The sequence below is a fragment of the Eptesicus fuscus genome, chromosome 15, assembly GCF_027574615.1.
Source record: "Eptesicus fuscus isolate TK198812 chromosome 15, DD_ASM_mEF_20220401, whole genome shotgun sequence".
In the NCBI taxonomy this organism is placed as follows: Eukaryota; Metazoa; Chordata; class Mammalia; order Chiroptera; family Vespertilionidae; genus Eptesicus; species Eptesicus fuscus.
Genome location: NC_072487.1, coordinates 70,216,986 through 70,231,899, shown reverse-complemented (window position 1 = coordinate 70,231,899; position 14,914 = coordinate 70,216,986). Strand labels below are relative to the sequence as shown.

Here is a 14,914-nt window from a genome sequence, read left to right as displayed (position 1 = left end):
TTAAAACACAAACTGTTGGGCCCTAACAGAATTCCAAATCAGTTAAGTCTGGGGTGGGCTCGATAATTTGCATTTTAAAAGTTCCCAGGAGATGGTGATGCTGCTGGTCTGGGAACCACACTCTAACCACCAACCTTAGATTAATGGTTCTTTAACCATCTATATATATAAAAAGCCAGTGACCAGAACACCAGAACAACCAGAATGACAGGTCGCTATAACGCTCACTGCGCTCACTGAAGCTGGCCAACCGGCCAGATCTGGGGCAGGGCTAGCTGGCCAACTGCCTATGGCCCCTCCCCCCAGCCGGCCCCACCCCTGATTGGCCCCCCACCCCAGGGACAGGACAGCTGACCTCCCACAGCCCCTCCCCTGCCCGCCAGCCCGGCCTGATAGGCCCCCATTGGGGCAGGCCTGCTGGACCCCACCCGTGCACAAATTTGTGCACCAGGCCTCAATTACCAATAGTACCAGGGACCATGTTAAATTCAAATACCTGCTCCTCCCTCTGTCCCCTCAACTCCCACTCTGACAACTCAATCAGTTTCAGAAGTAGAGCCTGGGCATATGCATGTTTAAGAAATTCAACAGGTGATTTACAAAATAGATAGCAGGTTAGATTAAGCCAGCAGGCTTATAGTTTCTTGATGCCTGGTATAGATGAACAACACCTTAAACACACCAGCAACTGCTTATCTCTAAACTTTTTGCTATAACAGAAAATAAACCCACAATTAATAGGGCCTTCTGTTCCTTGCTGTCAAAAGCATTCTTAACAGATACCACAATCATCTCTAAATAAATATAATTGCAGTCAATCAAGATGCTATGATATTAATGAAAGGGCAGACATATGGATCAATGTAACAAAATAGAATCCAGAAATAGATCCACACATATATGGCCAATTGGTTTCAGCAAAGTTGGCAAGGTAATTCAAGGGAGAAAGGTAATAAAACAAATGGTGCTAGAACAATGAATTTGACACCTATACACATGCAATAATATGAATCTCAACCAATACTTCATATCATATACAAAAATTAATACAAAATGGATCACAGATCTAAACGTAAATTCTAAAACAATAAAACTTATAAGAAAAATAGAAGAAAATCTTTGCAATCTTGGGACTCAATTTCTTAGGACACAAAAAGTATGCATAAAAAAATTGATAAAATGGGCTTATCAAAACTATAAATGTCTGCTCAAAAGTTACTGTTAGAGAATAAAGAGAAGCCACAGACTTGGAGAAAATATTTGCAAACTATATATGCTATGAAGAATTTATATCCAGAGTCTACAGAAAATTCTCATAAGCCAATAATAAGAAAACAAGCAACCCAAATAAAAAATATAGACATTTCACCAAAGAAACACGAATGACAAATAAATATAAAAGAAACTCAGTATCAGTAGCCATTTGGAAAATCAAAACCACAATAGTATGCCTCTATACACCTATAAGAATGGCTAAAATTAAAAACAAAACAATCCTGACAATACCAAGGGCTGGCAAGGATTGGAGCAACTAAAAAACTCTCATGTATTGCTGGTGGGAAGGCAAAATGGTACAATCACTTTAGCTTTTTTGTAAAATTTTATAAAGTTAAATATATATTTACTATATGACTCCCTCCTAGGTATTTACTGAAGAAAGCTAAAAACATAAGTCTACACAAAGACCTGTGTGCAAATGTTTATAGCAACACTAATCATAATCACAAAAAACTGAATAAAAAGTAGTATTTATCAACTGGTGAATGGATAAATAAATGCCTATGGCCTCTATATAATAGAATACAGCTCAGCAATAAAAAGTAATAAATTACTAATACACACAGAAACAAGGATGAATCTCAAAGGCATTATTCTAAGTAAAATAAGCCAGACACAAAAGGCTATATACTGTATGATTCCATTTATATATGGCATTCTGGAAAAGACAAAACTATAGGGACAGAAATCAGACCATTGGTTGCCAAGGGCTATGAAGGAGGGAAGAGGATTGACTAAAAAGAGGCATAAAGGGACTTTTTGGAATGATGAAAATATTCTGCATTTTGACTGTGATGGTGGGTGGTGACAAAAAAGTTTACATTCATTCAAGGTCATATAACTATACATCTAAAAGGGTTGAATTTTACTGTGTATAAATTTTACCTTAAACTTGATTTAAAATAAAACAGAAAGAATATATTGAGGTGGGGGGCAGAGGCAGGATGGCAGAGGTCAAAGAGGAAAAAGGGGACATATGTAATACTTTCAACAATAAAGATTAAAAAAAAAAAGAATATATTGATCGCGCTCTCCCTCCCAGGAGCATACCTATATACCCATGCCTTTCCTTCCCCCCCTCGCGGCATCACCTAAACTCTAAGGGACCCCACAAGCCTTGTAACAGGGGAACAATGGGCAGTCACAGCTCATCCAGGGCTAACCCTCTGAACCTGTCTCCAAGGCTCCCTTTTCTCTGACTTCTCAGTGAGCCAAAGCAGCCAGACCTAGTCTCTCTCCTGTTGCTTTTTCTATCCTAGGCCCTTCCTTGTTTTACTGTCCCCAGCTTTAATAAACATACTCTCAAAATGAGAAATATATTAAAAAAAGAACTAAAGAGTATATTGATAGTGTGGGAGGCTATGCATATGTAGAGGCAGGCATTATATGGCAAATCTCTGTACCTTCCTCTCAATTTTACCATAAATCTAAAACAGCTCTACAAAATAGAAAGAAAATAGAAGAAGAAAAAAAAGTAGTTTCTACTAACAATGCAATTAGAGAACACAACTGTTCCTTTTCTTTATCTGCTGCTCAATAGGTGTTCTTCCAGGATTCTGTTTTTGGTAATAACCTCTCCTATGCCATCTCACCTCCCCACGATATATAAATAATCACTAATCTATTCCTATAACCCCTTCCTCAACAATCTACTGGACAGACATCTTCAGCTAGATACTCCAAACTTATTGCATCAAAACTTAACTCACTGGCCCTAACCAGTCTGGCTCAGTGGATAGAGTATTGGCCTGCAGACTGAAGGGTCCTGGGTTCGATTCTGATCAAGGGCATGTACCTTGGTTGCGGGCTCAATCCCCAGTACGGGGTGTGCAGAAGGCAGCTGATGGATGTTTCTTTCTCATCAATGTTTCTAACTCTCTATCCCTCTCCCTTCTTCTCTGTAAAAATCAATAAAATATATATATTTTTTAAAAACTTAACTCACTGTCTGATTGTGCTCCTGTATCAATTTTTTTAAACAGATCAATGAATTGCACTACTATCCACTCAGTGCCCAAATGAAGGATCATGATCATCCTTGCCTCCTGTCATTCCCACACTACTCACATCCTACTGATCCTTGCTCAGTTGTGCACGTTTTCCTTCTCTCTCTGCACAGCTAACACTACATGACAGCGTCTTTCATTTTACACAAGCATACTGCAAAGGTGGTAGTTTCCATGCCTTCTTTCTCTCTGCTGTGACCTATCTTTCCTAGTGCCATTCAAGTTATAATTGCAAATTTTAGTTCTGATCTAGCATTGCCTTGTTTTTTAAACCCATAATGTAAAGCTCAAGTTCATACCTACTAGTATATTCTACGAGTTTTTCACAATCTACCTTTCCATCTCATATCAGTCATATTAAACTACTCAACTTTCCCAGGACACATCATAAACTTTCAAGCATCTAGACTTTGCATAGACGCTTTGCTTTCCTGAAAAGCCACCCTCTTCTCCTTTGTTTTCTTTAAGACAAAGCTTAAATTCTGTTACCTCCTCTGGGTTTAACTGCTCCCTCCTTAGGGAGTGCTACCATAATATTAGCATATATATTTACTAGAGGCCCAGTGCACGAAATGGCTGCTGGCTGCCAGTCAGGGCTTTCCTTCATTCCGTACCGCCCCCTGGTGGTCAGCGCACGTCATAGCAAGCAATCGAACTCCCGGTCGGTCAAACTCCTGAGGGGACACTTTGCATATTAGGCTTTTATAGATAGATAGATAGATAGATAGATAGATAGATAGATAGATAGATAGATAGAGATATATAGATTCTTTATTATAAAAGATTCTAGCATTGCTACTTGTTTTAGAGAATATTTGTTTAGTGAGTTTCTTGAACCAGACTGATCATTATTAGATAGCAGAGACTGTTTCTTAAGTTATCTTTATATTCCCAAAGATAAGCAACTAGTGTAGAATACACCTGCAATACATGTTTACTGAACTGAATTTTATACATGCAAACAATAGAAGCCAAAATAGTATGATTTTATCCAATTTGGATATGATTTTGGTTTACAGAAAATAAAATCTAATCTGAATGATTTATTTTAGCTTTGTTTTAAAAACAAAAACAAATACCATCATTTCCTATTATTTTGAGAGTGTCATTAAGGTTTAACATTTACAATAAAAAATACAGGACCAGCCCTAGCCGGTTTGGCTCAGTGGACAGAGTGTCAGCCTGCAGACCAAGGGGTCCTGGGTTTGATTCCGGTCAAAGGCACATAACTTGGTTGTAGGATCCTCAGGGCCCTGGCCCTGGTCAGGGCTCGTGCAGGAGGCAACCAATCAATGTGTTTCTCTCACATCAATGTTTCTCTCTGTCTTTCCCTCTCTCTTTCACTTTCCCTAAAAATCAATGGAAAAATATCCTCGGGTGAGGATTAACCAAAAAAATAATAATATATATATGTATATGTATATGTATATGTATATGTATATGTATATGTATATGTATGTAACATATATATTACATATAATATATATATGACCAAATAGCATGCTGCAATTCACAAACAATAAACTTTGAAGTCCAAAAGACTTCTAACTTATTTAGCACAATTTAAAAATAAAAAAGCAAACGTGTACAAATAATACAAATAAAGTCACATTTAGATTTGTGTTCCTCTTCATCTCTTCATGCTATATACATGAAGAGGAAGGGAGTATTCTTTAGGAAACAGTCTTGAACAAAGAAAAACAAATACAAAGTAGCCAATTTAGTAAGTACTGTAAACACAGACATAAATATTTATAAGGACAGAGATTGCATAGTGAATGATTTATGCATAACTGTTTATAAAGCAGGTGGTAGAAAAAATATTGGAAACAAGAGCTAGCTTGTGGCACAACTCCAGGAGGAGTAGAGCTGTACAGAGTATAGCCTGCGTACCTGTCATTAGTAGCCCTACTTGGGCTCCACAGGAAGACAGACCTGCGTTTGGGACATGGCTCTGACACTAACTCTGTTGGTTGTGAACAAATTAACTCTGGGAGCCACAACTGTCTCATCTCTAAAATGATGACATTCATGTCTATCTCACAGGATTGTCATGAGGGCTCAATGATACAATAATATGACCACTGGGCAGTTATTTATTTCAGGCACTGTGATTTTTACAGGGGTTATCTCCTTTCTTCACAGTACCTGTCATCAGTAGGCATCCAATTAGTATCATCCTATCCCATTTTCAGCCATTTCTAAGTAAACTCTGATCTATCTACTGAAGTTAAGGTTTAGAAAAGCAAGTAACTTTTTTAAAAAGTACTTCTTCCACTTTCCATGATCCAGAGAAAACTAAAAACACACCTACTATTCATGTACAAAAGAAGCATTACTGGAAGAACATCTGTCCTTTTTAAATATATCAAATAAAGATAACAACTTATGATAGAATTGGTCACTGAGAAAAAAACTGCACTTATGGACCAAAGGACAAAGTATTCCAAAGGCAATACCTAGCAGAGTCATTTCCTTTATTTTCTACTTCTCACTGTATAGCCTATTTCCCTTCACTGCAACAATACCAACGAGGCCCCTCTCGACTTGCCAGTTACACAAAGCTACTTTGCTTTAGGCAGTTTGGGACCCGCTGTCAGTGGAGATTGTATGTCCTCAAAGAAGCATGTATGCTTAGGAAATGAAATGTGTGCTTCAGAAATCCATAGGTGATCAAAAAATTACAAATTCCTGATCTACACTTCCCACTACTTGTGTCATATTGCAAGAAAATATAAATCATAATGGTTCAAACTGAGTAATTTTGCTCAGCTTCAGTATAAAAGCTAAGTCATTTCAAAACAAGTATATAAATTACAGTTTTATCAGAAAGCAAGGCACAAAATAACCAGAAGTCCAATTTGGATACTAGAAGAAATAGTTACTTATCTCAAATCTACCTCACATACTCCTTCTGGGATCTTCAATAAAACCTTAAATCTCTTTGTACCTCATTTATAAACTGTAGCTGTTTTGATTATTCACTTCTTTATCTTAACTGCACGAAGGAAGGACCAGAGAAAATACCTAAAATTACCATTAGGAATTATTAACAATTTAAAGTAAAAAAGGGCCCTGGCCTGTTTGGCTTAGTGGATGGAGCGTCAGCCCGAGGACTGAAGGATCACAGATTCAATTTCAGTCAAGGGCATGTACCTTGGTTAAGGCTACCCCCGAGCCCTGGGTCAGTGTGGAAGGCAACCAATCAATGTGTCTCTCTCACATTGATGTTTCTCTCTGTTTCTCCCTCTCCCTACCATTCTCTTAAGAATCAATGGAAAAATGTCCTCAAGTGAGGATTAACAACAACAACAAAATAAATAAATAAAAAGGGCCCAGGCGGGAGTGGCTCAGTTGGAGTATCATGGTGGGTTTAATTCCCAGTCAGGGCACATACCCAGGATGCAGGTTCCATCTCTGGTTGGGGTGCATGCAGGAGGCAACTGATTGACTCTCACACTGATGTTCTCGCGCTCTCTCTCTCGCTCGCTCGCTCTCTCTCTCTCTGTGTTTTCCTTTCTCTCCCTCCCGTCCTCCCTCTCTCAGATCAATTTTAAAAAGTAAAGTAAAAAGGAAAGAAAAGGGGGAGGAACAGAACACCTTGTTTATTCATCCTAGAAAGTGAACTGAAGAAACACCTCAAAAATGTATGGTCATTTTTGCTAAATAATGGAACTATGACTGGGTTTTACTTTTCTAATTGTCTGAATTTTCTGTATTAAGCATACATTCTTTTTATATTAGAGAAAACAAATGGCAAAAAGGCTATCTGCACCTTGGGAGAAAAAGAAAAGCAAGTACATACAATTCTACTGTATGTGGTGGTCCTGACTCCAGGCCCTTTCAAACCTTTGATCTTTCCACATGTCAACAAACTCATTTCTTTGGCAAATTATTAATCTCTAGAGGCCTGATGCATAAAATTCGTGCAAGAGTAGGCCTTTCTTCCCCCAGATGCTGACACCGGCTTCCCTCTGTCACCCGGGACCCGGGACCGGGACCCGGGCTTCCCTCGCAGCCCCGGCTTCATCCAGAATGTCGTCTGGAAGGATGTCTGGTATAATTAGCATATTGCGCTTTGATTATTATAGAAGATTCTTTAAGGCTTTGCTGAACTACTGCCTATTCTATGAAACCTTTCTTCAGGCAATAATTATGTTCCCGTGTAATTCTTATCATATCTATATTCTAGCACTTGATGAATTTTATCATGACAAATTTAGTTATGTGTCCTCCCCACCACCACCCTGATCCTCTTAATTCAACTATTCGTTCGCGGTTCAATAGCTTTGCTTGCTGAATAAAAGCTCAGCATTACAGAGGACAAGATCAACTAATTCTAAAACAATATCAGAAACTGAGTCAGAAGATTAGTTTAGGCAATAATAGGTGAGGAGTAATTTTTGTTATCTATTTTAATAAAACTTGGCAACTTTTTTCCAACTAAAATAATGTTAACTATATTTGTCAAAAAGAAAACTATGAAGATTAAAATGTTTTAAAAATTCTCTAACTAAACTTTCCATCTAAGAAGTACTAGCTCGTCAATGTAACTCAACCAACATTTATAGAATATCTTTGGCTAAAAGCTAACTAAAGGTATAAGATTCCTACACCAAAGGAGTCAAGCAGTGAAAACACATGTTCTAAATTTTTATGGAAAGTTCTCAGATTCTAATGTGAGTTGTCAAAATATTTGAATAAAAATAGCTGTGTTTTTTATAACTATCCTATCTAATAAAGATTAATATGCAAATTGACTGTCACTCCAACACATAAGATGGCTGCCCCCATGTGGACACAAGATGGCTGCCACAAGATGGCCAGCAGGGGAGAGCAGTTGGGAGGGACCAGGCCTGCAAGGGAGGGCACTTGTGGGCCATCAGGCCAGCAGGGGAAGGAAGTTGGGAGGAACCAGGCCTGCAAGGGAGGGCAGTTGGGGGCGATCAAGCCTGCAGGGGAGGGCAGTTAGGGGTGACCAGGCCGGCAGAGGAGGGAAGTTGGGGGTGACCGGGCCTGCAGGGAAGGGCAACCTGCAGGGAAGGGCAATTGAGGGGGACCCAGGCCTGCAGGGGAGAGCAGTTGGGGGGGACCAGGCCTGCAGGGGTGGGTAGTTGGGGGGAACGAGGCATGCAGGAGAGGGAAGTTGGGGGTGACCAGGCCTGCAGAGGAGGGAAGTTGGGGGCGAATGGGTCTGCAGGGAAAGGCAGCTGGGGGGGACCCAGGCCTGCAGGGGAGAGCAGTTAGGGGCCATGAGGCTGGCAGGGGAGGGTAGTTAGGGGTGACTGGGTCGGCAGGGGAGGGCAGTTGGGGGTGACCAGGCCTGCAGGGGAGGGCAGTTAGGGGTAACCAGGCTGGAAGGGGAGGGCAGTTAGGGGTGACCAGGCTGGCAGGGGAGGGCAGTGAGGGGCAATTGGGCTGGCAGGGGAGCACTCAGGCATCAATCAAGCTGGCAGGGGAGTGGTTAGGGAGTGATCAGGCTGGCAGGCAGAAGCGGTTAGGGGCAATCAGGAAGGCAGGCAGGTGAGCAGTTGGGAATCAGCAGTCCTGGATTGTGAGAGGGATGTCCAACTGCGCGTTTAGGCCTGATCCCAGTAGAATCGGGCCTAAACAGGCAGTCGGACATCCCTCCTGAGGTCCCAGATTGGAGAGGGTGCAGGCTGGGCTGAGGGACACCCCCTCACCCCTGCACAAATTTCGTGCACCGGGCCTCTAGTACCATCATATAAAGCTTTTCTTTAAAAGGCATAACTAAAGCATTATCCTCTCCAAGAAGTCTTTCTTAACTCTCCATCCAAGCTGAGGTAGGTTTCCATCCCCTCTACTCTATAGTACCTTTTGTTAACCTCTATCATAGCATTTACCTAACTATATTTATGTTAAAAATTAAATATAGCCACAAAATCTCTATAGCTCCTTCATCACAAGGTATAATCTATTTCCCTAAATCCATGAATCCAGATTACCTTTGTGACTTGCTTTGGCCAAAAGAGTATGCTAGATGTGACACCATGTAATTTCTAAACATTAGCCTTTAAAAAGGCCTTACAGCTTCCACATTTGCCCTAAGACCATCATGCTGTGAAGAAGCCTAAATTGAAAGACCACATGGAAAGAGACCCAGCCACTCCAGTGAAGCCCAGTCCCCAGCCAACACGAAAGTTGAATAAAGTTGTGTGAGTTTAAGGAAAAGCAGCAAAACTGCCCAGTCAATCCACAAAATCATGAGAAATAATAAATTGTTTTAAACCACTGAGTTCTGAGATAGTTTGTTATGAAGCAAAGATTAGGAGAAACAACTATTAACAAGATTTTTAACAACTGTCATCTACCCTAAGCTATCAGGAACCAGGTTCAATTCATATCTATTCAGCCTTTTTAGAGCTTTTCTTTGGCTGTGATATTCTGCAGTTTCACAGTCATTCTGCTTGAGACACACACACACATATATATATATATTCTATATATATAAAAGCCCAAGCAACCAGACGGCCGGACAACTGGCTGGTAGCTATGATGCGCACTGAACACTAGGGGGCAGACGCTCAACACAGAAGCACAGATTCATGCACCAGTGGGGTCCCTCGGCGTGGCCTGCGGGGACCGAGCCAAAACCAGCAGTCCAACATCCCCCGAGGGGTTCCAGAGTGTGAGAGGCAAAGTTGCTATCGCTGGGCAGCTCCTGCGCGGGAAAGGTTCGCATTGCCGCAGCTGCGCTGGCCAGCCTTGAGCCTGGCATCTGGCACCCACCCGTCAGCTAAGCAGTGCTCCTGCTGTGGAGCGCACTGACCACCAGGGGGCAGCTCCTGCCTTGAGCATCTGCCCCCTGGTGGTCAGTGCATGTCATAGCGACCGGTCGAACAATCGCTTAGGCTTTTATATATATACATATGTTGATCCTTCTCATCCAAGTCTCCATGTCTCTTAACTGACCTTTCATACTTTATAATCTTTCAGTGCTATCTTCTGAGTAATTTCCTAAGATTTACTTAACAAAAATTTGATTCTCTCTTCAGCCATGTCTATTCTGCTGATTAATGCTGAACCTTTAATTTCACTGCCTCTAAGTTTCATTTGCAGAAGTTCTATTTTTAATTTGCCTGATCTTTTAAATTTTTTGATAATTTTGTTCTTTTCTAATGCTTATAAATTTTTGTTTAAATCTTTAATCATTTAAATTATATCTTATCTTAAGGTTACAGCTAATGCAAGTGCCTGAATTTTGGTAAGTTTGATCCTGCTCAGATTTGCTGTCTCTTACTTATGATAAACTGTCCTTTGGATATGTTTGTAAATTTTGAAATGTGTACTATGTTTTATCAGGGTTATCTGTGAGACTACCATGCAGCCCGGGTGGCAAGTATGTCCCTCCAGAGTAGTTCTACAATTGACTCTATCACATGCCCCAGGAGTATTACCAACACAAGACCATGCACGTAATGTCAATTCACACCCCAACATATATGAAGGCAAGCCTATGGGTACAAAAATCTCAAGATTCTCCTCCAAACCCTCATTCAAGCTAAGATATATAAAATTCCTTATTTTCTTCCTGTGACTGTAGGAAATTTTTTTTTCAAATCTATCCTTTCAGTTAGGAGTAGCACTTAAGGGTGCTTTATAATGAAATCTCAGTTCCAACTATTCTCTCTGTAAAATCCAAGGCGTTCTCTCTTTCCCAATTTAGCTGCCATCAAAACCAAAGTCCACTGGTTGTAAAAAACAGTGCAGCCCCAATATCATTTCATATGTATTGTTCTAACTTTCAGTTCCCTCTTGGCTTTTGTTCCTTAGGGATTTTCTTTATTGTCTTATAAATATAGCTATTATTAAAAGGGTGTCTGTTATATTTCATCCAGCTTTCTTAAGTATTTTGTGCTGGCATTATGAGGTTTTCTAGGTCATCCTATTTTCAAAATGGGAGTTCTTATCCTCAATGCCTAAAACACTTGGTAGACTACTAGATATCACCTGAATATTCAACAAACCACTCAATTAGGACTTTTGAGATGGAAGAGTGATAGACCTATTAAAAGTATTTTCTAAATTCAATGCAATTTTAAAATCTACTAGTGGCTGAGAAAAAGTTTCAAAAAGAGTGAGCATAACTGGGCAACAAACTTGCAGTAATCCTGTTATACTTTCCTCTAATAATAGAACTCATAGTTATCTAACAATTTTATTACTACTTCACTTACCAGGTCTTTACACACACAAAATGGTATATACTGTATAGGTATACTGTAATTACTGGAAATAAAATAGAGGAAACTTTTTATACTTGGAGAACATGTTGCTCAATTTAGCTGAGTAAGTCTCTCTTGGCACTGAGCTGTGCCACCTTGGGTTAGGGGTGACACAGGTAAAGTGAAACTAGTCCTCTGATGGTCTTCAATGAGTCCAATCTAGGATGTTTTTTGCTCCAACACTATGCTGGAACTTCTCTGCCGAACTCCCAGACTTCCACAAAAGTACTCTCATCTGTGAGTGATTATCAAAATCAGTGTTCTTTGAGAACCGAGCGGTAGAAAACTCCTGTACTGATGTTTTGATGGCATCATCTCCTGTTAACTCTTTCTTTTGCCAGTTGAAATTTACTGTTGAGCCTCTGTAGTGAATTTTTCATTTTAGTTTTTGCTTTCCCATTCAGAATTGCAGTTAGGTTCTTTTTGTTGTTTTAATTTCTATCTCCTTAATGATATTCTCTATTTAATTTAATACTGTCACTGAACTTTCCTTTATTTCTTTAAGCATGGTTTATGTCAATTCATTGATGTTAATAATGGCTACTTTGAAGAGTTTGCATATTAATTCCAATATGTCATTCTCACAAGCAGTATATGCTACCCTTTTCATAATGTATGATTGTATTTTGTTTCTTTGCATTTTTCACAATTTTTGTTTGTTTGTTGGAAACTAGATATTTTAGGTATTATAGTGTATCATTTCTCATATTGATCTCCCTACTCTTGGTATTTTTTATGCTTGCTTGTTAGTTTAGTAACTAGCAGGCTTATTTTAGTAAATTCTATTCCCTTAATTCCCATAGTGTTAAGCCTCTGATGTTGCTCCTTTGGGTATCAGATTAGGATTTGCCTACAGTCATCCCGGGATAAAAGTGGTTTTAGCAATATGCTCTGTCTCCTTCTCTGACCACTCCAGTAATTGTGGCTGATTGCTCTATAGTTTTCAACAAATATAAATTGCTCCACAGAATATACTAAATTGAGGTTACTTTGAAGGGAGAGCTCCAGAAGTCAGTGTCTGAGTTTTGTTCTGATCCAAGGTGGTCTCTGCCTAGCAATCCTGCAGTTAAACCTGTATGTCCAATCAATCTACAAATCTCTTCCCAATTACCTTTCACTACAACCTCTACTGTTTTTGAGAGTACCCTTAGGTTTTAACTTATCCACACTCTGTTGTAAATAAAATCAATTCCTTTGGAAAGAGATTAGGAACTATTTTATGGCCCCCTTCTCACTATAGGCAAAACCTCTAAGCCACAGCTATAAGGTTGCAAAATATAGACAATGGCATGCTTCTGAGTGATACCTCATCTTCAGAAGCTGAGCACTTGGTGGGTATGGGAGGTGGTATAATAGTCTCAAGTTCTTTTGGCTTGACTCTAGTGGTGGGGACCACTACTTTACATGCAAGGGCAATCAGGCTTCTGGTATACTCAGCAGCACTACGACCAATGTATAGCCTCCATGCAGAGTAAGGTCTGGGGGGAAAAAAGGCCCCCACCACTGAGTCACACTTGGCCAGCAAAAAAAATATATATGTATAGCTGGAGGCAGGGTGAGAAATGCTATTGTCTATAAGTTAGCCCTCTGACCTGTGAGCTGGGGGTGGGAGTGGAATGGGGAGGGAACCCTGTTTTCTTGACTGCACCAATCTGGAATGGACTTGTTACCATGATGTTTGGCTGGGATAGAGGAGGGGGAAAAAACAGGTCTTGGTTCAAATACCATAGAATTGTTACCAAATTTTAGTAAATTTCCTTGAATAAATGTTTCTTCATTTGCTGTATGTCCTTTAGAACATTTCCACAGACTTTCAATGGTTGTTTTTTAATAACTATTACCACTGTTGCTGGGGAGCAGTTCCACAGAGCTTCCATGCTGTTATGCTGGATGTGTCCCAGCCAGTGAGCTTTTTAAAAATGTAAACTAGATCATGCCCCACTCTCCAAAAATTCTTTTCACATCTGTAACCAAGTCCAAATTCCTACTAAGCTCTAAAAAGTTCTATTTAATCCAGCCCCTACTGGTCATTGGATCTCGTCTTCTACCACTTTTTATTTACTTTATTCACTCTGTTCTATCTCTGTCCTAATAAGGGGGATCCTCTTCAGGGTCTTTCTGTTTTCTGTTCCCTGTGGAAAGCTCTTTTCCCAGATTTCTCCTTGATCTTCTTCCTCGTTTCATTCAGGTCTCTGCTCACATGTCATTTCAAGACATTCTCTAAAATAGTACCTGCCCCTTCACTCAATATCCATATATCCCACTTTGATTTTCTTCACAGCACTTAAATTTACTTATATTTGCTTTCTTATTTGCTTATAGTCTGTTTCCCCCAAGAAGGACACAGGGCTTTATCTATCTTATTCACCACTGTATCTCAAGTATTTAGAACTAGAGGCCCGGTGCACAAAATTAGTGCACGGGCGCGGTCCCTAGGCCTGGCCAGCAATCGAAGCACAGGTATCTGGCATGGAAGGAAGGGCAGGTCCCAGCTGACCTCTGAGGCCCTGGGCAGCTCCTGGGCCCCATGTGCCCCCTCCACCTGAGTCATTGGGCCCCGCCTCCACCCCCACCACTAGTCACCATATGCAGGGTGATCGGGCCCCACTTGCACCCACCTTGGCCTGGCGCCGCCCGCTCACCAACTCCACCATCCCACCACAGTCCCGCTCTCGTCAGGGCCCATCGGGGCCGGCAGCGCCTCCACTGCCACCCACTGCCAGCACCGCATCTCCAATGCCCACCATGTTCCATGCCGCCCCCTGCTGGTCAGCGCACGTCATAGCAAGCAGTCGAACTCCCAGTCGAGGGGACAATTTACACATTAGGCTTTTATTATAAAGGAAGATAGTACTTGGCACACAGTTGATAATAAGACTTGTTAAATGAAAAGATGTAAACAGGAATAGAAATGTTTCTAAAGCTACTTACATTTTAAATGATGCTAACAGGTAAACTTTTTATTTATATCCATAAAGAGCAAAACAATAACAGAGTATGGGAAAAGAAGTAATAGTTGTTTGTCTGATAAAATATAAACAAACAGAAGTGGCCAAAAGCCAGGAATTTAAAGGTCCATTTCAATAATTCTAACATTTTTTTTTTATAAATAGAACTGCTGAACTGCCCCTGCCCTTACACTACATACACCAAAACAATCACCTCTAATTCAATGAGAAAGTGAAAAGAACACTAAAATTACAAATGTTTACAACTATGACCACTAATTTTTTTTTAAATATATTTCTTTATTGATTTCAGAGAGGAAGGGAGGAGAGAACAATAGAAACATCAATGACGAGAGAGAATCATTGATGGGCTGCCTCCTGCGCGGACAGCTCCCACTGGGGATCAAGCCCACAACCCAGGCATGTGCCCTCGGCT

General features: G+C 40.4%; 1 protein-coding gene across 1 annotated transcript in view; it reads right to left on the bottom strand.

The window, feature by feature from the left end:
• RABGAP1 (RAB GTPase activating protein 1) overlaps positions 1 to 14,914 on the bottom strand; it is a 119,643-nt gene that overhangs the window by 91,449 nt on the left and 13,280 nt on the right. The window lies entirely within an intron of this gene.